Source organism: Nycticebus coucang, chromosome 9, assembly GCF_027406575.1.
Source record: "Nycticebus coucang isolate mNycCou1 chromosome 9, mNycCou1.pri, whole genome shotgun sequence".
NCBI lineage: Eukaryota > Metazoa > Chordata > Mammalia > Primates > Lorisidae > Nycticebus > Nycticebus coucang.
The window spans coordinates 129,616,352-129,642,117 of record NC_069788.1 but is presented as its reverse complement, the minus strand read 5'-3'; the positions used below and the strand labels follow the sequence as shown (position 1 = coordinate 129,642,117).

General features: G+C 37.9%; 1 pseudogene; it reads right to left on the bottom strand.

Moving 5' to 3' along the window:
• Positions 1–23,631, bottom strand: part of LOC128594806 (protein FAM200A-like) — a 96,477-nt pseudogene extending 72,846 nt beyond the window's left edge.
• Positions 23,632–25,766: the final 2,135 nt, after the last annotated feature.

Below are 25,766 nucleotides of genomic sequence, written 5' to 3'. Positions count from 1 at the left end.
TCATCAAAATTAAAAATATATATATAAATTCTATTTAAGTCACTTTTGACATAGCTATTGAACAATAAACACAAATCACCCAGTAGAGGGCAGTGCTGACTTATTCTTGGATACCTCCAGGAGAACCTGCAAATTTAGTAGTGAAAGACTTTTCTTTGATGTAAATTATTCAACAAATATGCAAATTGGATGATTCTTACTTCAGTGAAACCATATTAATTCACATTTAATTGAATCAAATTTCATGATAATTTTCCCATAAACTAAATTAAATAATAATTTGTTTTTAAAAGCCTAGACTGGGAATTGAGGACTCTGCTTTTATGTTTCTTCTGTCCCCTGGGCTTTGTGGCCTTTAGATAGCCTTTTAGGTTCTCTGAGCCTCATTTTTCTCATCTAGACAATAACACATTTGGTCCAGATAAAGGCTAGCTTTCCCTTTTGTTTTAAGAAGTATTTATTCTATGCAAGAATAATGTTAAGTAAGTAAATAATGTTAAGAAGTATTTATTCTATGCAAGAATAATGTTAAATTCTATGTTAAATAAATTAATTCTATAAGATAGATTTCCTAGGGAACTTTAAAGTGGTAGTTCCTAACCCTCACTAATCATCAGAATCACTGTGGTAGTCTTGTTCCAAAGCCCTTACAGGAATTTCTGGGAAATAAACGGGGACCGTGTGTGAATGGTATGGGTAACACACCTGTCACTGACCCTCCTGGGTTTTCAACTTTAATTCTTTTAAGAAGTCCTGAGGTTATACCAAGAAAGAAGTGGTTTGAGTTCAAGGTAGACATTTGATAGAGATAATATTTACTATCTTGTGCTCATGCAGCTCAAGTAGCTACTAGTGCTCATGTGGTTGGTTCTTCCTTTCTTACTGGGTCACAGAAAGCTGTACCTGCCAGCCCCCTTGCTTCCATTCTCACAATGAACTTTTTCTGGAAAGAGCCAGTCCCTGGGTTACGAATAGGATAGGTTTGTTCTTAGGTTCAATTTGTATGTAAGTTGGAATATATTACAGGAAGTCCCTGGGTTATAAACAAGATAGGTTCTGTAGATTTGTTCTTAAGTTGAATGTGTGTGTCAGTTGGAACAAGTACATTTACCTGCTAGCTGTAATAGCCTCCTTCTATAAGTGCAAGATCTACACCAGTTGGCTGTTTGTAACTCAGGGACTGCCTCTATACTTTGCGAGTCATCTGGTCTCTATCACAATAATTACCTCTAATGTTATAGTGCAAAAACAGCTGTACTAGTTGTCCATTCCTGGATAACAATTTGTTCTAGAATCTAGTGGCTTAAAACAACACACGTCTATTACCTTACAGTTTCTGGGGGTTAAGAATCCTGGTATGGCTTAGCAGGACCCTCTGCTTCATGGTCTCTCACAAGGCTGTAATAAAGTATTGACGTGGTCTCATCTGAAGGCTCATCTGGGAAAGGATCTGTTTCCAAGTTCCAGGCAGCTGGTGGTTGAATTAAGCTCTCAAAGGTTGTTTGACTGAGGGCCTCAATTTCTTGCTAGCTGTTGGCAGAAGCCACTTTCAGGTCCTTGCCATGAGGTCCTTCCACACGTGGCAGCTTGCTTATTAAAACATGCAAACCGAGAAGGCCGTAGGGAGAGAAGAAGAGCAAGAGGGAGTCACAGTCTTTCCTAACCAAATCACAGAAGTGACCTGACATCCTATCCCTTTTGCTTCATTATATTTGCTAGAAGCAAGTTACTAGATTTAGCCCATATTCAAAAAGGAAGATTGCAGAAAGCTGTGAATACTGGGAGACGGGGATCATGTCAGAAGATGTTCACCGCAGCAGCCATAGACAGCATATCAGTGCATGGGCATAGATGGGCACCAATAAGACTTCATTTACAGAGAAAGGCAGATGGAGTGGTGTCAGCACAAATGGTGGAGTGGGTTTCTCCAAGGGAGTGTTTCTCCACAGACACGTCAAAAAATCAAGTAAATACTCTCAGAATCAGCTTTGTCAAATTTCTGTAAAACAGACAAAGGATTGCAGCGAACAAGTAAATGCTGAAGTGAAGAAAAGGGGAACTAAAAAATGGTAGGCCATCAGGAGAGTGCAAGGGCAACCCACAAATGGGAGAAAATATTCGCAAATCATATATCTGATAATAGATTAATATGCAAAGTATAACAAGGGAAGCAAGATGGCTGACTAGAGATATCACTTGCCAGACTGTCCTGGAGAGAAGGGTTTCAGACAAAGGAGTCCAGGGAATGGGCACAGCTCAGGTGTAATTCAGATGAAGAAGTGCCAGAGCCTGCTGGGGACATCATGGAGGAAAAGTATGAAGCAGATGGGAATAGGAAAAAGAAAATAAGATATCGGCAAGGATCACACACAGAGAGGCTTGGAGCCCAGTGAAGGAGGAGATGGAGGTTCCTTTTCTCCTTTTCACACACCTTCAATAGTCAGTGGGCTACTGAGTTGCTAAGAAGCTTTTCTACCCTCATGAGCCCAGGCTCTGTTGCAGCCACTGAGTTGTGTGGAGAACTTGAGTGAATCCAGAGCTTGAACATGCCATGCAGGCTTCCTTCCAGGGATAGGGATCAGAGAGGCTGGAGTCCTGGCTGTCTTCCATTCAGACTCTTTCCCTCCCCTGCCCACTGCAGCTGGGAGGAGAGATTGAGCCAAGACCGTCAGAGCGGCCACATCCTCTGTGCGGGTGCTTCCTCCAGCGTGAGGTCTTATGCACACCTTTCTCCTTAAGGACCTGCAGTGGACCCAGAAGACTTGGTCTGGGAGCTCCGGGCCTGTTGGCACCCCCAGAGATGCATGCCAGCAGGTCAGACACACAGCCTAGATCCTGTACCCCCAGGATTGAGCAGGTTGCTAGGGAGAGCTGAACTTTGCAGGCAAGGGAACCCGTGTAGGCAGAACTGATGGGAGAGTACAGTGTGGGCCTGAGCTGCGATGAACTAGTCGAGCATCCATCCTCCAAAGGAAACCCATGCTGTTGGGACTGTTACTGGAACACGGCATCTGTCTGCCTGTCACTCAAGCCAATCAATGGAGGGAGAGATCAACAGTTTTGCTTTTGTTTACAGCAAAGCCAGCAGTTATGGAGAAGAGTGAGGATATCCCTCAAAGAGTGTCTGTGCCCTGCCTTTGTTAGTAAACATCGGCAATGTCATTAGTCATCATAGTATACATTAAACAGATTCCCCTTCGTATGTTACAAAGTTACACAATATCCCCTTATCTTAAAGTGGTTGTATCTTCAAAGCATTTTTACATCAGACTAAACTCACAGTCAGTCAGCACTACACTAGGTGCATTACCAAGGGCACTTCAGACACGGGGCTCTGGACCGGCGTCATACTTACTGTGCTTTGAACTTCTCTTGAAAATAGAAGTTCGCTCCTGGAGTGTCCAGTTCCCCAACTTCTGTATGACAGTAGGCCTTGGACATGAATAAACAATCTCCAGAGGTGGACGGGTAGACTCATCAGGCCCTCTTAGTGCCTGACCAGCAAAGAGGACAAGGGCGAGTTTCTGCGAGGAAGCTGTCAACCGGAGGCGCCCTTGCTGCTCGAGTGCAGTGTGTTGGGACACCTGTTTGCAACCAGACACCAGAGCAGCGATTTTCAACTGGTGTCTCACTGGTGTGCTGTAAGAGCATCTTAAAGATTAATGATTAAAAATCACTAATTAAATTATTTTCAAAAGAATTTCAAAGCACAGGAAGTATATTCTTTTTCTTACTTTTTTTTTTTTTGATCAATATCATTTAAGTGTGCTGTGGAAATTTAACTATAGGTTCAAGTGTGCCCTGAGACAAAAATGGTTTAAAAACACTGCGCTAGAGGGAGACTCTTGGGGCAGGGTTAGAATGAGAAGGGGGAGGCTCGCTCCTGATAGCCAGGTGGTAAGAGAGCCATTATAGAGACAGCCATTTCCTCAGAAGCAGACTCTCCAGATTGTTGAGGCCACTTGAAATGACTTTCCCCAGTGGCCTGGGAAATGACCTTTGAGCCTTGTGGAGACTTCGCAGAGTCTTTCAGGCTCACCCAGTCTAACCCTGTCCACCCTCACCCCTGCACTCACCTCTGTTGGAGTGGAGAACAAGCAGTCCTCAGGAGCTACAATCCCTCTCTCGCTGCTTGGGGCCTCAAGTGCTTCTCTTGAGGGCCTAGACTCTGAGCCTATTGCAGGCACAAAAGAACGTCTCTGCTGTTGCCTCTTCCTGTGGTCATGACCACCGACAGGGAGAACACTGCGTATCTTATTATAGCATCTACTGACTTAATCATATGAGGCATGAACAATTCTGACAAGCACCCAGAGATTAACTGGGGTTCCCAATACAATTCCCACTACTGGAAGCAAGGAAGACTGCAGAGTAGAAGCAGCTGAGTACTACTCAGCCATCAAAAGGGTGAATCCATGCCTTTTGCAGCAATTTGGATGGGATTGGAGACCCCTGTCCTAAGGGAAGTATCTCTAGAATGGAAAAACAAAACACCACTAACTGATGAGCACACACGTACACAAAGGGAAGTAAAACTCAGCAGAAATTGAGCTGGGAAAGGAGATGAGAAAGGAGTAAAAACATACCTAATGGGTACACTGAACCCTGTTTGGGTGATGGGCACTCCTGTAGACTCCTGAAGCATTACAAAAGCAATCTCTTGGGGTATATACCCGGGAGTGAAATTACTAGATCATATGGTATTCTATGCTTAACGTTGGTGCCGCTTAATATTTTGAAACAAAAAATGTTCAAAATACATAAAGAACTCCTACAACTCCTACAATGAAAAACCAAACAATGCAATTAAAACACAGGCCAAGGACTTGAATAGATAGATGCTTCTCCAGAGAAGATACACAGCTAGCAAACAAGCACATGAGAAGGTTGCTAAACATGACTAATCATTAGGAAAATGCCAACCAAAACTACAATGAGATACCATCATATACCCATTAGCATGCTTATAATAAAAATCCAGAATATAAAAAGTATTATTGAGTTTATAGGGACATTAAAAATTTGTGTGTTGCTAATGGGGATGGAAAATGGTGCAGCCATTGTGAAAAATAATGTAGTAATTCCACAAAAAGTTAAGCATAGAATACCATATGATCTAGTAATTTCACTCCCGGGTATATACCCCAAAGAATTGAAAGCAGGAACGTACACAAATATTTTCCATTTATTTAACTTGACAGGTAATCATTTAATATATTTATGGGGCAAAGAATAATATTTTGATAAGTGTAATCTATTAAATCTGGGTACAATATACATATGATTAAATCAAGGTAATCAGAATAGTAAATCACCTCAAACACTTATGCTTTCTTTGTGTTGGGAACATTCAAACTTCTCTCTTTAACTTTTTGAACATATACAATAAATTATTGTTGACTATATTCACCCTATCATGCTACAGAACATTAGAACATATTCCTTCTATCTAGCAGTGATTTTGTGTCTGTTAACCAACCTCTCTCTATCCTTTCTTCCCTCTTGCCCTTCCCAGCCTCTAGTAACATAATTCTACTCTACTTCTATGAACGTAATGCTTTTTAGCTCCCACATATGAATGAAAGCATACGGTATTTATCTCTGTCACACAAATATTTGTACACCAATCTCCATAGCAGCATTATGTACCAAAAGCTGAAAACAACCTGAATGTCTATTAACAAATGAATGGATAAACCAAGTGTGGCATATACATACAGTGGGATAAATTCTACTTGGTCATGGTGTATAATTCTTTTTATACATTATTGGATTCAATTTGCTAATATTTTTTCAAGAATTTGTTGCATTTATATGTATGATAGATATTGGTCTGTAGCTTTCTTATGATATCTTTGTCTAATCTTGATACTAGAGTCATGCTGGTCTCATTGAATAAGTTAGGAAGGAGTCCTTCCACTTCTATCTTCTGAAAAGACTGTAGAGAATTGGTATAATTTTTTCCTTAAAGGTTTGGAATTCATTAGGGAGCCTAGTGTTTTCTGTTTTGAAAAGTTTCTAATTATTGATTAAATTTCCATAAGAGTTAGAGGCCTATTCAGCTTGTGTCTTCCAAGGAATTGGTTGGTTTCATTTACATTATCAAATGTGTAGGCATAGAGCTGCTAATAATATCCCTTTATTACTCTTTTACATCTATGGAATCTGTAGTGATGGCCCATCTTTTATTTCTGATCCTAGCACTTTGTATCTTCTCTCTTTTGTTCTTAGTCTGGCTAATGGATTATCAATTTTATTGATCTTTTCAAAGATCCATCTTTTGGTTTTATTGATTTTATTTTTAATTCCCTCGATTTTTTCCTCTATATTTTTTATTATTTCTTTTCTTCTGCTTATTTAATGTGATTTTCTTCTTCTAGTTTCATGCAGTGAAAGCTTGGATGATTGATTTTGGTCTTTCTTCTTTTCTAATATTTTCATTTTCATTCAGTTCAAAGTATTTTTAAACTTCCCTTGAGATTTTCTATTTGACTCATGAGTGATTTGGAATTATGTTCTTTAATCTCCAAGTATTTGGGAGTTTTCCAGCTATTTTTCTATTCTTGATTTCTAGTTCAATTCCATTGTGATCTGAGAGTAGAGATTGTATGATTTCTATTGTTTTAAATTTGTTAAGTAATATATTATGGCCCAGAATGTGATCTGTCTTGGTTAATGTTCCAAGTGAGCTTGAAAAGAATGCGTAATCTGATGCAATTGGATAAAGTAATCTATAGATATTCATTATATCCAGGTGATTGGTGGTAATGTCAAGTTCAACTATGTCTTCACAAATTTCCTGCAAGATCTCTCTACTTCTGACAGAAGAGTATTGAAGTATATCCAGCTGTAATAGTGGATTTATCCATTTCACCTTGCTATTTTATCAATTTTTGCCTTATGTATTTTGATGCTTAGTTATTAGGTACATACATGTTAAAGATTGTTGTTTCCTTCAGTATTGACCCTTTTAGCATTATGTAACCCCCTCTTAATCCCTGATGCCTTTCCTTGCTCTGAAGTTTGCTCTGTCTGAAATTAATATAGCTTCTGTCACTTCCTTTTGATTAGAATTAACATAGTATACCTCTACCATCCTTTTACTTTTAATCTGTGTCTTTATCTTTAAAGAGCATTTCTTGTAGACAATATATAGTTGGATCTTGTTTATTGATCCCCTCTGACAATCTCTGTCCTTCAATTGATGTATTTACATTGATGACTTTAAGGTGATTATTGATATAGTTTAATTAAATCTATCATATTACCGTTTTCTTTTGATTGCCCTTGCTCTTTATTCCTATTTGTCTTCCATATTTTTTATCATTTTTGTGATTTTAACTGAGCATTCTATGATTCCGTTTTCTCTCCTTTCTTAGCATATCAATTATAGTTAAAATTTTTTGACTTTTTTCTGAAATTTGTTTCTTATGACCTGTTTACTTCCAAGATCATTGTCCCTTTCAACTGTTTTTTTTTTTTTTTTTTTGTACATTTTTCAATGCTTGCCCTATAGCTGACGATATATACTTACAATGAAGGCAAGCCTAGCTTCAAATGCCATTCTAATACTTCATGGGCAGTAACTTATAACAGTACCTTATAGTAGTAAAATACCTTATGATAGTTAGAGTACCTTATAATAGTAAAATATTCCTAATTCATCCCTCCTATCACTTGTATCAATGCTGTCATTCATTTCATCTATACATCTCAGCTATACATTAGCCTAAGTACATATATGCACCTACATATGTTAATATACAATAAATAAGTTATATGTAATCAAATACAGTGTTGCTATTATTATTTGGGACAATCTGTTACTCATTAGATCAATTAAGAATTAGAAAAATAAAAGCTTTTCTTTTACCTTTATGTATTCATTCTCTGATGCTCTTCAGTTTTTTTATGTAGATCTGAATTTCTGGCCTGTATCATTTTCCCTCTCTCTGAAGAAGTTTGATGAGGAACAGAAAAATAACAAAATAAGGATTTCTTGGGGCGGCGCCTGTGGCTCAGTGAGTAGGGCACCGGCCCCATATGCCGAGGGTGGTGGGTTCAAACCCGGCCCCGGCCAAACTGCAACAACAACAAAAAAATAGCCGGGCGTTGTGGCGGGCGCCTATAGTCCCAGCTGCTCGGGAGGCTGAGGCAAGAGACTCACATAAGCCCAAGATCTGGAGGTTGCTGTGAGCCGTGTGACGCCACGGCACTCTACCGAGGGCAGTAAAGTGAGACTCTGTCTCTACAAAAAAAAAAAATAATAATAAGGATTTCTTCTTACAAAGTATTTATCGATTACATGGGCAAAAAGAAAAAAAGTAACTTAGCAGTTAACATTTTTAACATTTCTTGCAAAGCAGGTCTACTGGTAACAAATTCTCTCAATTGTTGTTGAAGAAAGTCTTTCTTTCACTTTTGAAGTAGAATTTCACAGGGTATAGAATTCTAGGTTGACTTTCTCTCACTTTGTAATGGCTGATGTCTCATGATTACATTCAGGTCATGTGTTTCTGGCAGGAGCACCACAGAATTAGCGTGTGCTCTTCCTACTACTTCTATTAAGCGCTGTTTTTCTCACTACTAGTGATGTTCACTCTAATCATTTGATTAAGGTTGTGTCTGCTACATTACTTTTTTTCTTTTTTCCTGTGTAATTGATAAATATTTTCTAATTCTATTATTCTTTCTCCACTAATTGGTTAACCTTCCACTGTAAGAAAAAGCTTTCTCATCTTCCTATTTTTTAATATTGGTATGAATTAGATTGTGTACATATACCATAATTTGTTAATCCATTCATGGGTCGATGGGCACTTGTGCTGTTTCCATATCTTGGCTATTATGAATTGGGCTGCCATAAACATTCTGGTACAAATGTCTTTAGTGTAAAATAATTTAGTGCAATTAAGGAATTGCAGGATCGAATGGTAGGTGTACTTTTAGTTCTTTGAGTGTTCTCCAGAAAGGTCGTATTAGCTTGCATTCCCACCAGCAATGTAGAAGCCATTCCCTTCTCTCCGCTTCCATGCCAACATCTGTAGTTTGGGGATTTTGTGATGTGGGCTAATCTTACTGGAGTTAGATGATATCTCAAAGTGGTTTAGATTTGCATTTCTCTGATGATTTAGGATGATGAGCATTTTTTCGTGTGTTTGTAGGCCATGTGCCTGTCTTCATCAAAGAAGTTTCTGTTCAAGTCTCTTACCCACATAGAAATGGGGTTATTTATTCTTTTCTTATTGATTAGTTTGAGTTATCTGTAGATTCTAGTTATCAGACCTTTGTCAGAAGCATAACCTGCAAAAATCTTCTCCCATTCTGAAGGTTGTCTGTTTGCTTTACATACTGTGCTCTTGGCTGTGCAAAAGCTTTTTAGTTTGATCAGATCCCAGTAATGGATTTTTGATGTTGCTTTAATTGCCTGGGGTGGGGGGGTCCTCCTCATAAAATATTCTCCCAGGCCAATTTCTTCAAGTGTTTTCCCTGCATTCACTTCTAGTATTTTTTATAGTTTCATGTCTTAAGTTTGAATCTTTTATCCAGTGAGAATCAATTTTTGTTAATGGTGAAAAGTGGGGGTCCAGTTTCAGTCTTCTATAGCTCGCTAGCCAGTTCACCCAGCACCATTTGTTAAATAAGGAGTCTTTCCCCCACTGAATATTTTTGATAGGCTTGTCAAAGATCAAATGATGATAAGTAGCTGGGTTCACCTCTTGGTTCTCTATTCTGTTCCATAATCTACCGCTCTGTTTTTGTGCCAGTACCACGCTGTTTTGATCACTATAGATTTATAGTATAGCCTGAAGTCTGGTAATGTGATACCTCCTGATTTGTTCTTATTTCTGAGTAATGTATTTGCTATTCATGTTTTTTTTCTGATTCCATATAAAATGAAGTCCTATTTCTCCAAGTTCTTTAAAGTATAACAATGGTGCTTTAATAGGGATTGCATTAAATCTATAGATTGCTTTGGGTAGCAGGGACATTTTAACAATGTTGATTCTTCCCATCCATGAGCATGGTATGTTTTTCCATTTGTTAACATCTTCAGCTATTTCTTTTTTTCAGAGTTTCATAGTTCTATTTATAGAGATCTTTCATGTCCTTTGGTAGGTAAATTCCCAGATATTTCATCATCTTTGGCACTACTATAAAAGGAATAGAGTCCTTGACTATATTTTCATCTTTACTATTGTTGGCATACATAAAAGCTACTGATTTGTAAGTATTGATTTTGTATTTGATCTTTCACTGCTGTATTCCTTGATTGCTTCTAAGAGTTTTGTAGGTTAGTCCCTGGGATTTTCCAAGTATAGGATCATATCATCTGCAAAGAGTGAGAGATTGATCTCCTCTGACCCTGTGTGGATATCCTTGATCTTCTCTTGCCTGATTATGATGGCTAAGACTTCCATTACTATGCTGAATAGCTGTGGGCACAGTGGGCATCCTTGCCTAGTTGATTCTTCCCATCCATGAGCATGGTATGTTTTTCAATTTGTTAACATCTTCAACTATTTCTTTTCTCAGAGTTTCATAGTTCTCTTTATAGAGATCTTTCACGTCCTTTGTTAGGTAAATTCCCAGATATTTCATCTTCTTTGGCATTATTGGAAAAGGAATAGAGTCCTTGATTGTTTTTTCAGCTTGACTATTGTTGGCGTATATAAAAGCTACTGATTTTAAGTATTGATTTTGTATCCTGAGCCGCTGTTGTATTCCTTGATTGCTTCTAAGAGTCCCTGGGATTTTCCAGGTATAGGATCATATCATCAGCAAAGATGTTCCTTCTATGCCTATTTTCTTAAGAATTCTGATCATGAAAGGATGCTGGATATTATCAAAGGCTTTTTCTGCATCAATTGAGAGAATCATATGGTCTTTGTTTTTTATTTTATTGATGTGACGATATTTATAGATTTGTGTATGTTGAACCAACCCTGAAACCCTGGAATAAAATCAACTTGATCATGGTGTATAATTTTTTTCATGTGCTGTTGAATTGTGTTTGCTAAGATCTTATTGAATATTTTTGCACAGATATTCATTAATGATATTGGTCTATAATTTTCTTTCTTTGTTGGATCCTTTCCTGGTTTGAGGATCAGGGTGATATTTGCTTCATAGAATGTGTTGGGAAGTATTCTTTCTTTTTCTATGCCTCGGAAAATGCTGTATAATATAGGTACTAGTTCCTCTTGAAAGGTTTGATAGAATTCAGATGTGAAGCCATCTGATCCTGGACTTTTTTTTGTAAAGTCCTTTTTCCTAAGGGAAAAAGTGCCCTGGTGGAGATTATTTTTGTAGTTCTCAATATTTCAGGGTTTGTCAGTTTTTAAAGCCTCAAAAGTTATGTTTGAAAAAATATAGTGAAATCCCATTTTATTATAATCAGGCCTATTTTCTAAGTATGTGCCTAACTTTTAAAAGAAGAAATAATTAGCTATATAGTATTTCTGTACAGATTACTGAATGAATGAGCAAATGAATAGCAATTAGTGATCCAAAAAAGTATACAGTCGTATATAAATATTTAAGGAACTTGGTACTAATTTAGATGCTCTGAGTTGGATCCCCAAAACGTTTAGAATTGTGACTATGGTTTCTTAAATATATATATCATGTTCAAAGATATATAAATGTTTGAAGTCTGAGTATTTTACTTTTGAGGAGAGTAATCTATTAAATGAAAAGAATGATTTTTTTTCCTCTTTGGAAGTATTTCACATTTGTGATTGTTGGTGGCATTTAAAACTATACAAAATAATTATTTTAGGTATCTATAAGAAAGAATTGGCAGTTGAAATGGATTTTGATGATTTATGGACTATAGTATGCAGCTTACTGTGTTGCCGTTCAGGCCATTTAATAAGTTCAAATGTAAAAAGCAGTTCTTGGCTATAAGTGTATGCCTGATTTGAGTTTTTATTATTTATTTATTTATTTATTTTCATTAAATAATAGCTGTGTACATTGATATGATCATGGGGCATCATACACTAGCTTCACAGACCGTTTGACACACTTTCATCACACTGGTTAACATAGCCTTCCTGGCATCCTCTCAGTTACTGTGCCAAGACACTTATATTCCACATTTACCAAGTTTCACATATACCCTTGTAAGATGCACTGCTGGTGTAATCCCACCAATCCCCCTTCATCTACCCTCCTCCCTCCTTTCCCTTTCCCCCTTACCCCTATTCTTAGGTTGTAACTGGTTAAAGCCCTAAATTAGTTTCATAGTAGGGCTGAGTACATTGGGTACTTTTTCTTCCATTCTTGAGATACTTTACTAAGAAGAGTATGTTCCAGCTCCATCCATGTAAACATGAAAGAGGTAAAGTCTCCATCTTTCTTTAAGGCTGCATAATATTCCATTGTGTACATATACCGCAATTTATTAATCCATTCATGGATCGATAGGCACTTGGGCTTTTTCCACGACTTAGCAATTATGAATAGGGCTGCAATAAACATTCTGGTACAAATATCTTTGTTATGGTGTGATTTTTGGTCTTGGGTATATGCCCAGTAGAGGAATTACAGGATTGAATGGCAGATCAGTGTTCTCCAAATCTCTTTCCAAAAGGAATGTATTAATTTGCATTCCCACCAGCAGTGCAAAAGTGTTCCCTTTTCTCCACATCCGTGCCAACATCTCTGGTCTTGGGATTTTGTGATATAGGCTAGTCTTACTGGAGTTATATGATATCTCAAAGTAGTTTTGATTTGCATTTCTCTGATGATTAAAGATGATGAGCATTTTTTCGTATGTCTGAAGGCCACGCGCCTGTCTTCTTCAGAGAAGTTTCTCTTCAAATCCCTTGCCCAGCCTGCAATGGGATCCCTTGTTCTTTTCTTGCTAGTGCATTTGAGTTCTCTGTGGATTCTGGTTATTAAACCTTTGTTGGAGACATAACCTGCAAATATCTTCTCCCATTCTGAGGGCTGTTTGCTTGCTTTACTTACTGTGTTCTTGGCTGTGCAGAAGCTTTTTAGTTTGATCAAGTCCCAGTAGTGTATTTTTGAAGCTGCTTCAATTGCCCGGGGGGGTCCTCCTCATAAAATACTCACCCAGATCGATTTCTTCAAGGGTTTTCCAAGCACTCTTCTCTAGTATTTTTGATTTGAGTTTTTAAAGCTCTGCAGTAAGAGTATGATAAGGTTTTCACAATCCTATGTAACAAAATAGAAAATTAAGAATTTTTGTTGTTGTTTTAGAGATTTAAGATAGATTGGGGAAGGAAAGAGCTGGAGCCAGATACACTTTCTTGTACATAAATGGAAACAATGTTTAAATGTCAAGATGGATGCAATCTGTTTACAATTAACTTTATTTCTTGGTCTTTTACAAAATGATGTCGTATTAATAACTTTTTCTAGTTCAAGGAATTTCAATTGCAGGTACAAACCATTGATTTAAAAAATTGCATTTCCATTCTTTTAGTACCATTTAAAAATAAATGCTTGCCGTCAACAAGTTGCTATCATATCACTGGGAAGAAGGCAATTTGAAGTCTTTACTGGATAAACAGCCTTATTCCCAACAGGGACTTTTCTTCATTGTCTATCTATTATATCACATGATCTATATGCCTTGTTTGCAATGCAGAGCAAAATCTTCTGGCATAGGAGCTGGGAAGTGTTAGCAGCTCCCTTATTCTGTCTGTTCTGTTACTGCTTTATTGGACTGATCTATACTCATAAAACTGGGATTATCACCTAACCGTAAGTTATGAGTGTGTCACCTTTTGTTTAGTTATTTCAACCACCACGCTGCTATATATAATTACGTGTGGCACAGTTTGTGTAGTTTGGTTTTAAGGGTGAGTGGATAGAAATCATTGCACTGTGCTGTTATCTGTCTGCTTGCTGTCACCCACTTTTTATAGATATCATAATAAAAGGTAGACTATTTCATTGGAGGGGAAAAAGAGACTTATTTAATGTAATTTAAAGACTTTTCCAATAGAAAATGAAATATTGCTGAAAATTATATCTATTTTTTAGTTTTCAGCAATTGATGGTGCTTTCTTGTGGTGTCTGCTGGAAGTCTACTGCCATTATAGGGAACCTTGCTTGTTAGCTTCCCTAGATCTCTATTCTAAACAATCTGTTAGTGATGATAAATTCTGTAGGAGGGTCTATGCTGAGCCATTAACTTCCTGTAAGGGGAAAATGGGTGGGTTGCCAAAAATACCATTGAAGCAGGGTGGGCTGTGGGTGGAGGGTTGGGTATTTGTCTTGAGAATTAAAAGCTATGGAACACTTTAGTATACAACTGATTTAAAAAAAATAAACACATTTTTAAAGACGTTAAAAAAAAGAATTGGGGAAAATTAGACTATCAATATTTTACAGATAATTTATTAATTTCTATAGTAAACTACAGAATTCACAAATAACAGGACAATTTAGCACAATGACTTATAATAGGAACAACTTACAGCAGTCAGTTTTAGGTTTATATACCAGCTGCAAGTAAGTAGAAAATGTAATGTAGAAGCCCACAAAATTTGAAACAGCATCAAGGAATATCAAGTACATAGGAATAAACACAGTCATGTATCATTTAATGACAGAGATACACTCTGAGGACTGTGTTGTTAAGTGATTTTGCTTCTGTGGGCATATCACAGTGTATATTTACACACACTCAGATGGTATAGTCTAATACACACATAGGCTACAAACCCGTAAAGCCCGTTACTGTACTGAGTACTGTAAATGATTTGGGGCGGCCCCTGTGGCTCAGTAAGCAGGGTGCCGGCCCCATATACCGAGGGTGGCTGGTTCAAACCCGGCCCTGGCCAAACTGCAACAAAAAAAAAAAGCCGGGTGTTGTGGCGGGTGCCTGTAGTCCCAGCTACTCGGGAGGCTGTGGCAGGAGAATCGCCTAGGTCCAGGAGTTGGAGGTTGCTGTGAGCTGTGTGACGCCACAGCACTCTACCGAGGGCGATAAAGTGAAACTCTGTCTCTACAAAAAAAAAAAAAAAAAATAGTGTTAAGTATTTGTGTATCTAAACATAGAAGAGGTACAGTCAAATTCACAATGTTACAAACTTACAGAACTTCTGTCAAACATGTGCCCCATTGCTGATTGAAATATTGTTATGGGATGTATGACTAAATAATAAAAGTCTGCCATGCCATGAACATTGTGCAAGTGACTCATAGCCCAAGGAGTAATCCAATTCTTTGTGCCTGAGGACCAAAAAGAAAAAAGAAAAACAAACAAAGAAAATTATAGGCAATTTATAGAACAGAAAATCTAAATGGCTGACCAAAATATATTAAAAGATGCTAAACTTAATTAGTGATTAGAAAAATAAAAATTAAATCAATAATAAGCAACTGTTTATTACTCACCAGATTCATGGAAAAAGAATAATGATCTCTAGGGCTGGTGAGATGCCAGGAAAGGGCTTCTTTCCTGAGCTATTACAACACCTGCAAGTTAAGTCAATATTTTTGAAGTGTTATCTGGCAATATGTATTAAAATTTCAAATGGACGTGATCTTAGTTCATCAATTTTGCTCTTGGGAATTCATTTCATAGAAATAATAGCCCCAGTAGATGAGGAATACACATGTGGATATAAAGCACCATTTGCAGTTAATACAAAAAGAGTTGTAATGCCCACCAGTAAAGGATATGACTGAAGAATTGTAATACATCAATTCAGTGGAGTAGCAGACAGCTATGAAAAAGAAAGTGTCAAATTTGCTAAACCTATCTGGAGGAATGTTGATGATATTGGTAAGTCAGAAAGGCAAGTTTCAGTGTAACGTGTATAATGCAACCTAATTTTTATAAACTCAATGAAAAATCCCTAAGGAGATTGCTGGTATTTGATCATTATATAATCTATAAAAATGGAAAGTTCACAGTTCCTCCTAATACGTATATGTTTACATGAGAAACAGAACGTCCTGGGGGGTACACCCAAGGTTCTGAATGCTAGGTCACCTGCTGGGGCAGGTGGAAATTCATGCAGGGGAGACTATCTGCTTTTCTTTGCACCTTGCATCATAAGTTTACAAGGATTACAATGGAATTTTCCCATTTTTGAAATTTTAAAGCATCTATTAAGGTAAATCTATAAAAATGAAAAAAAATTTTTTTTATTTATTTTTATTAAATCATAGCTGTGTACATTAGTAAGATCATGGGGCACCATACACTTGGTTCATAGAACGTTTGACACGTTTTCATCACACTAGTTAACATAGCTTTCATAGCATTTTCTTAGTTATTTTGCTAAGACCTTTACATTCCACACCTGCGGTGCATCTTACAAGGGTATATGTGAAAAAAATTTTTTTATTTGAAACTTTATTTTCATCAGTTCAAAGCAAATGTTTCAAATATTGGCAACTGACTTCTGAAAAAGATTAGTTTCTGAACATAATTTGCACTTCCTAATTTATTGAAAAATGGATAAATAAATGAATAAATGAGTAATGACATTTTGATAAACCCCCCACATCGCAACATCATTTTTGTCTTATCATTGAAATAAAAGCTCTATCCACTGAAATGTGAGGTCTGTGAGGGTAGGAATTTTTGTCTGTTTTATTCATTGTCGTATTTCTAGCACTTAAGGCAGTAGCTAGCATTCGGTGTACACTCATCAATGCAATTGTTTTTGAAAGAAAAAGGAAGGAAGGTGATGAGGGAGATGAGGATTCTCCCAGTTTGTGTGATTCTGTGAGATGGCAAACCACAGTCATGATGGTCGTCCTATCAACATGAGTGAGGCAAGCAAATTGTTAACATTTACAACATGGTTCCAAATCAACAAAGAGCAATAGAGTTTTCTTTCTCCCATTTGAATATGATTTCTTTTTAATCACTTCATTACTGTTGATTAATGTAATAGATTTCTGAAACACTAAAGAAATACAACACCTCAGCTGCTGCTCCCTTAACAAAGTTTAGGTTTCATTACGAGTAATTTTATTTTATTTTATTTTTTCTTTTTAATATTTTTTATTACATCTTTTGTACATAAATCATAAATACATTTATGCCATTTTCAATGTGTTGATTATTTGTACAAATAGGAGTGCTTACATCATACTAATCAACATAGCTTTCACCTCATTTACCCAATTATAACATTAGGACATTTGTGTTCTACACATGACAGAACCAACTTGTACTTGCAATGTGCTCCATAGGTGTGGTCCCCCTACTATCCCCTACTATCCCTTTCACCCCCTCCCTTCTCCTTCCCCTTCCCTCCTTCATCCTAGGCTAAAGTTGTGTTTCATTTTTCATATGCAAGTGTGAGTGATTATAAATTGGTTTCACAGTAGTACTGAGTACATTGGATACTTTTTTCCCATTCTTGAGATACTTTACTAAGATGAATATTTTCCAGCTCCATCCAAAGTCTCCAATTTTCTTACTGCTGCATAGTATTCCTTGGTATACATATACCACAATTTATTAATCCATTCATGGGTCGATGGGCACTTGGGCTTCTTCCATGACTTGGCTATTATGAATTGAGCTGCAATGAACAATCTGGTGCAAATATCTTTATTGTCAAATGATTTTTGGTCCTTTGGATATACATCTAGAAGAGAATTGCAGGATCAAACAGCAGGTATATATTTAGATCCCTGAGTGTTCTCCAAACTTTCTTCCAAAAGGAACGTACTAGCTTTCATTCCCACTAGCAGTGCAGAAGTGTTCCCTTTTCTCCACATCCACGCCAACATCTGTTGTTTTGGGATTTTGTGATGTGGGCTACTCTTACTGGAGTTAGATGGTATCTCAGAGTAGTTTTGGTTTGCATTTCTCTGATGATTAAAGATGATGAGCATTTTTTTCATGTGTCTGTAGGCCATGCACCTGTCTTCTTCAGAGAAGCTTCTGTTCATGTCTCTTGCCCACAATGAAATGGGATCACTCGTTTTTTTCTTAGTAATAAGTTTGAGTTCTCTGTAGATTCTGGTTATTAGACCTTTCTCGGAAGTATAATTTGCAAAATCCTCCCTCATTCTGAGGGCTGTCTTTTTGCTTTACTCAGTGTGTTCTTGGCAGTGCAGAAGCTTTTTAATTTGATCAGATCCCAGTAATGTATTTTTGATGTTGCTTCAATTGCCCAGAGTGTCTTCCTCATGAAGTATTCTCCCAGGCCAATTTTCTCAAGCGTTTCCCCTGTACTCTCTCTAAGAATATTTATAGTTTCATGTCTTAAGTTTAAGTCCTTTAACCAGTAAGAGTCAATTTTTTTAGAGGAGAAAGGTGTGGGTCCAGTTTCAGTCTTCTACAAGTTGCCAGCCAATTCATCCAGCACTATTTATTGAATAAGGAATCTTTCACCCAATTCATATTTTTGATAGGCTTATCAAAAATCAAATGATGATAAGTGTCTGGGTTCACCTCTTGGTCTTCAATTCTGTTCCATACATCTACCCCTCTATTTTTGTGCCAGTACCATGCTGTTTTGATTACTATCGATTTATAGTATAGTCTGAAGTCTGGAAGCATGATTCCTCCCGATTTGTTTTTATTTCTGAGTAATGTCCTGGCTATTTGAGGTTTTTTCTGTTTCCATATAAAATGAAGTACTAATTTTTCCAGGTCTTTAAAATATGACAGAGGTGCTTTAACAGGGATGACATTAAATCTGTAGATTGCTTTAGTTAGTATAGACATTTTAACAATGTTGATTCTTCCCAGCCATGAGCATGGTATATTATTTCATTTGTTAACATCTTCAGCTATTTCTTTTCCCAGAGTTTCATAGTTCTCTTTATAGAGATCTTTCACGTGCTTAGTTAGATACACTCCCAGATATTTCATCTTCTTTGGGACTATTGTAAAGGGAACAGAGTCCTTGATTGTTTTTTCCTCCTGACTATTGTTGGTGTATATAAAGGCTACAGATTTATGAGTGTTAATTTTGTATCCTGAGACATTACTATATTCCTTGATCACTTCTAGGAGTTTTGTAGTTGATTCCCTGGGATTTTCCAGATATATAATCCTATTGTCTGCGAAGAGTGACAGTTTGATGTCCTCTGGTCCTATTTGGATCCCCTTAATTGCCTTCTCTTGCCTGATTGCAGTGGCTAAGACTTCCATTAAAGCAGTGGAGACAGTGGCATCCTTGCCTGGTCCCTGATCTGAGTGGAAGTTATTTCAATTTTCAATTTTACTCCATTCACTATGATATTGACTGTGGGTTTACTGTAGATGGCCTCTATCAGTTTAAGAAATGTTCCTTCTATACCTATTTTAAGAAATGTTCCTTCTATACCTATTTTCTTAAGCGTTCTGATCAAGAAAGGATGCTGGATATTGTCAAAAGCTTTTTCTGCATCAATTGAGAGAATTATATGGTCTTTCTATTTTAATTTGTTTATGTGATGTATTGTATTTATGGATTTATGTATATCGAACCATCCTTGGGACCCTGGGATGAAACTCACCTGGTCATAATGTATAATTTGTTTGATGTGTTGTTGGATTCTGTTTGCTAGGATCTTATTGAATATTTTTGCATCAATATTCATGAGAGATATTGGTCTATAATTTCCTTTCTTGTCGGGTGGACTTTTCCTGTATCAGGAAAAGGTATCAGGGTGATATTTGCTTCGTAGAATGAGTTGGGAAGTATTCCTTCTTTATCTATGTTTTAGAAAAGATTAAGTAATATAGGTACTATCCTGTTTTCCCCAAAATAAGACATCCTCCGAAAATAAGACCTACTTACAGGAAAGATAAGATGTCCCCTGAAAATAAGACCTAGTGCATCTTTGGGAGCATACCTTAAAATAAGACACTGTCTTATTTTCAGGGAAATAGGGTAGTTCCTCTTTAAAGGTTTGGTAGAATTCTGATGTGAAGCCATCTGGTCCTGGGCTTTTCTTTTTGGGGAGATTTCTTACAGTTGATGCTATTTCAGAGCTTGTTACAGGCCTGTTCAACATTTCCACTTCTTTCTGGCTAAGTCTGGGAGGGTGGCATGTTTCCAAGTATTGATTTATTTCTTTCATATTTTCATACTTCTGAGAGTAGAGTTTTATGCAGTATTCATTAAGGACTTTTTGAATTTCTGAGGAGTCTGTTATTTGGCCTTTATCACTTCTGATTGATGAAATTAGAGATTTTACTCTTCTACTTCTGGTTAGGCCAGCCAAAGGTTTATCTATTTTATTGACCTTTTCAAAAAAACAACTCTTTGATTGGTTGATCTGTTGTGTGATTCTTTTGTTTTCAATTTCATTTAGTTCTTCTCTAATTTTAGTTATTTCTTTTCTTCTGCTGGGTTTAGGGTTGGAAAGTTCTTCCTTTTCCAATTGCTTGAGATGTCCCATTAAGTTACTGACTTCCTCTCTTTCTGTTCTCTTGAGGAAGGCTTGCAATGCTATAAATTTTCCTCTTAGGACTGCCTTTGCAGTATCCCAGAGGTTCTGATAGTTCATTTCTTCATTATTGTTTTGTTCCAAAAATTCAGTAATTTCCTTCTTAATCTTGTCTATGACCCAGCTATCATTCAACATGAGGTTATTTAGTTTCAATGTTTTTGTATGTGTATGGAGATTCCTGTTGTTACTGAGTTCAACTTTTATTCCGTGTTGGTCCGAGAAAATACAAGGAATTATTTCTATTGTTTTAAATTTGCTAAGGTTAGACTTGTGACCTAAGATGTGATCAATTTTGGAGGATGATCCATGGGCTGATGAGAAGAATGTGTATTCAGTTTTATTAGGATGAAATGTTCTGTATATGTCTATTAGATATAAATGTTGAATGTTTAATTCTAAAATTTCTTTGCTTAGCTTCTTTTTTGAGGGTAATCTATCCAACACTACCAGAGGAGTGTTAAAGTCTCCAACAATTATGGTGCTGGGGGAAATCAAGTTGCTGATGTCAGTTAGAGTTTCTCTTATAAATTGAGGCGCATTCTGGTTGGGTGCATAAATGTTGATAATTGAAATCTCATCATGTTGAGTGTTGCCCTTAACAAATAAGAAGTGACCATCATTATCTTTTCTTACTTTAATTGGTTTAAAACCTACTGTACCTGAGAATAAAATTGCAACACCTTCTTTTTTCTGATTTCCATTTGTCTGAATTATAGATGACCATCCCTTCACCCTGAGTCTATGTTTATCTTTTAAGGTAAGGTGAGATTCTTGAATTCAGCAGATGCCTGGTCTGAGTTTTTGTATCCAGTCAACCAACCTGTGTCTCTTTAGAGGACAATTTAAACCATTCACATTAATTGAGAGTAATGATAAGCCAGATAGAGTTTTGGGTATCGAGTTTTTCGAAAGCCCACTGGACATTTTTAATCCTTTTGCCACTATGGAAGTTGGAATTTGATCAAACATTTCTGAGTGAGTTTACTTTGGTGGTGGAGGATTATGTTGATCATTATGGAGGATAGGTCTGAGAATATCCTGAAGAGCTGGTTTAGTTATGTGAATGTCATTAAAGTATTTATTTTCTCCATCATACATAAAATTGAGTTTAGCTGGATACAGGATCCTGGGTTGAAAGCTGTTTTGTTTAAGGAGATTAAAGGTTGATGACCACCCTCTTCTGGTTTGAAAGGTTTCAGCAGAGAGATCTTCAATCATTCTAACGTTCTTCCCCTTGTATGTTATGGTTTTCTTACATCTTACAGCTTGCAGAATTTTCTCCTTCATATTAACTTTAATGAAGTTAATTATAATGTGTCTATGAGAATTTTTATTTGGGTTGAGTCATGCAGGTGTTCTAAAACTGCTATCTGAATTTCAGAATCTCTTGGCATGTCTGGAAAGTTCTCTTTAATTATTTCATGAAGCAAAGCATCTGTATCCTTTACAGCAACCTCATCATTTTCAGGTATTCCTATAAGGCAAATATTAGATGTCTTCAAATTATCCCAGAGCTCTCTGAAAGAATGATCCATTTTTGCTCTACACTTTTTTCCTCTTTGAGCATTTGGAAGCATTCAAAAGCTTTGTCTTCAAAGTCAGAGATCCTTTCTTCTGCCTGCTCCATTCTGTTACTGAGGGATTCTACTGCATTTTTTAGATCTTTGAGGGCTGCAAATTCTTGCTTCAATGTGTCAAAATCTTTGGTCATTTTGTCTTTAAAATCATTGAATTCTTGAGACATCTTTTGAATTACTGCTTTGAATTCTAATTCCATCATTTCCTCCATTCTGTTGATCATATTTGCTATCCAAACTCTGAACTCAATTTCTGACATCTCAGCCATTTGTTTATGAATGGGATCTTGTGCTGTGTCTGCATTATTGTTTCTTGGGGGAGTTGATCTACTCTGATGATTCATGTTGCCAGAGTTTTTCTGCTGATTCTGCCTCATGTTTGTTTTTCACTGTAGGCTAAGTGGTCAGGTAAGGTGAAATTGGATTGGTGTTTCCTGGAGTTGTGGTTAACCAGCCCTTTGATAAGGATCTGGGACTGATGACTGCAGCTTTTTCCCCTTCCGCTTTGCAAAGGACCTGCACAGTATTACAGTCTGAGGCTAAGGAAACCTGCTTGGTGAGGTGGGATTACATGGCTGTCTTGTATTCAGCTGGTTCTTGTCTGATCCTCATGGATCAGTGACTCTGGTGAAGTCTTAGCTGTGGAGAAATACAAGCAATTAAGACACACACACACACACCCATGGACAACAACTGGAAGGGGAAAGTCAACCCTTCCTGTTACTACACAACCAGGGTACTACCCAAGATGGTTCTTGGATGATTGTCCCAGGTTAGGGGTTCCAAACCAATTGACCCAGTCAATACAAACTCTCAAGTGGGAAAGTTTGAAAGGTCTCCAGCAGCTAGACGGCAGAGGTCTGCTGGCTGCTCAGATTTGGTTTACTCTGGAAGCTGAGGCCTGTGAGGCTCTATGGAGTCAGAAAGGCCCACCTAGTAGCATAGTTGAACCAGGGGGCTGAATCTCTTTCTCCACTTTGCTCCTTTTTCATGCCCAGTCACTGGTGACCCCACTGGGCTGCAATCCTGCTCCCTCCAATAAGCAGAAGTGCCAGGGCTTAGCACCTGTCAGAGTCAAAGGAAGGTCAATGCCCCCACAGCCTGGCCACTGCCCTCTGCTACCAGCCAGCTGGGGAAGCTGAGGCCTGTCTTCCTCGGGTGTTCAATAGCCACTGGCGAGTGTTCCACTTGGGCTCAGTCTAATCTTGGTGGTACCAGGACAGCAAATGCTTTTCTCCCTCAGCCACTGTACCTTTTCCTCTTCCGCTCTACAGCACCAGTATCCCTATAGAGTGAGTTCTGGTTTCCTCTGGCAGTGCACAGAGTTGGGCAGGTGTCTCTTCAAGATTAGACCCCAGCAGGATCACTCTATTGTTACTGTATCTTTGTGGGAAGTGACCCTGTGCAGCTCCTCTGCCATTGCCAAAGCCACTGAATTCTGGCTGTAGGAGCAGCTCCAGGAGCATGATGCACACAGATCCAGCAGCAGGGTGGGGGATGCTGCACACGACTCTGGCAGTGTCTGGCACCAGGTGACTTCAGCAAGGAGAGCACCACTCGGCTCACGGCTTGTGGCTCGCGATTCTGGCTGGGTGGGGTCCTGGCATGGAGGCAGGCCGGGCAGTGTGCGTAGCTCCAGCAGTCTCCCACCGTCCATGCTTTATACTAGGATTCTCTTTTGGCTTTGTATGTTCTGTGGGTTTTAACAATTGTACCATGACATGTACCTACCATTATAATGTTATGCAGAATAATTTCTCTTCCCTAAAAATCTTCTAAGTTCTGCCTATTCACCCCTTTCTCCTGCCAATTTCTGAAGATGACTGATATTTTTACTGTGTCATAGTTTTGCTCTTTCCAGAGTGCCATATTATTGGAATCACACAGAATGTGGCCCTTGCATGTTGGCTTCTGTCACTTTGTAATGTGCATTTAAGTTTCCTATGCGGGATTTTTCATGGCTTGCTAGCCCATCTTATTTTAGTATTAATAGTACTCCACTGTCTAGATCTGTTTATTTCTTCACTCACCTAATGAAAGACATTTTGATTGCTTCGAATTTTTATCAATTATGAATAAGTTTGAGATATCATCCATGTGCAGGTTTTGGTGTGGACAGAAGTTTTCACCTCATTTGGGTAAATATCAAGGAGTACAGTAGCTAGATCGTGTGGTAGGAGTCTGGGTATTTTATTTTATTTTTTTGAGTTTTTATTTTTTCAAATTAATATGAGGGTACAATTCTTAGGTTACATTGTTCTCACTTCCAGGATTAATTTCCATTTGTAGACGAGCTCCTCACCCAGGGGCGTGTTATACACCCTCACAATGTACACATTAGGTGAGATCTCGCCTCCTGCTCTCCCTCCTTTTGCTAAACGTCCTCTCTGTCCCCTCTCCCACTTCCCTTTACCCCTGAACTGGATTATATTAGTGTTTTATTGCTCCTATGAGCATGTAATTGTTCATATATTGACTTCATATTACCCTGTTTCCCCGAAAATAAGACACCGTCTTATTTTAAGGTGTGCTCCCAAAGATGCGCTAGGTCTTATTTTCAGGGGATGTCTTATCTTTCCTGTAAGTAGGTCTTATTTTCGGAGGATGTCTTATTTTCGGGGAAACAGGGTAGTATGGAGTATATTGGATATTTATTTTTTCCATTCTTGAGATACTTTACTAAGAAGAATCTATTTCAACTCCATCCAGGTAAATGTAAAAGATGTAAAGTCTCCATTTTTTTAATGGCTGAATAACATTCTATGGTATAAATATATCACAGTTTTTTGATCCATTCATGGGTTGATGGGCACTGAAGTTGCTTCCACAACTTGACAATTATGAATTGAGCTGCAATAAACATTCTAGTTCAAATGTCTTTGTGATAAAATGATTTTACCACAGAGTTGGTATTTTTGTAAGAAACTGCCAAAACTCTCTTCCAAAGGGGTTCTCTTATTATGCATTCCCAGACACTTTAGCTGAGAGTAAGTTTGTGTCTTGTCAAACTCACAAATTAAGGTGCTGTTAAAGAATATGGCTTCAGGCTCGGCACCTGTAGCTCAAGCAGCTAAGGTGCCAGCCACATACACCAGAGCTGGCGGGTTCAAATCCAGCCCGGGCCTGACAAACAACAGTGACAACTACAACCAAAAAATAGCTGGGTGTTGTGGCAGACGCCTGTAGTCCCAGCTACTTAGGAGGCTGAGGCAAGAGAATCGGTGAAGCCCAAGAGTTGGAGGTTGCTGTGAGCTGTGATGTTACGGCACTCTACCCAGGGCGACAGTATATGGCTTCAGATTTTTTCTGTAATTATGAAAGGATCCTGTCCCAATGGAGGGACCATTGCCTTGGCCAAAAGGGTGTTGAGTGATAGCCACATTTTTCAGTACTGTCCCAGCCTCACTGAAAGATCTTGAGACTTAGGAGAGGAGCAGATGGTAGATAATCTTAGGAGAGGAGCTCTGGAGTGATTCTCTCCTTGTCTCCAGCTGGATGATAGTGTCTTTGTTCAGAGAGGAAATAATGTAGCATAATAATTTAGCTTATGTTTGAATCCGTTTTTAAAAACATTATTGGTATTTTACATTTAAATGGTTAAAATTCGTGGGCTGATGAACAGCCTGATCCAGGAGAGGTCTGCCTTGCCTCCTCACTCACAGGCCCAGCCTCTGGAAGATTCATCTGTGTTCCTGTGTTCACCTGGGTTTCATTCATTTTAAACACTTTGTTTCCAAGTTCTGAGCTAAATTTTGTGCAAAATGGGAAGAGGGAATTTTGATGAATGCTGTG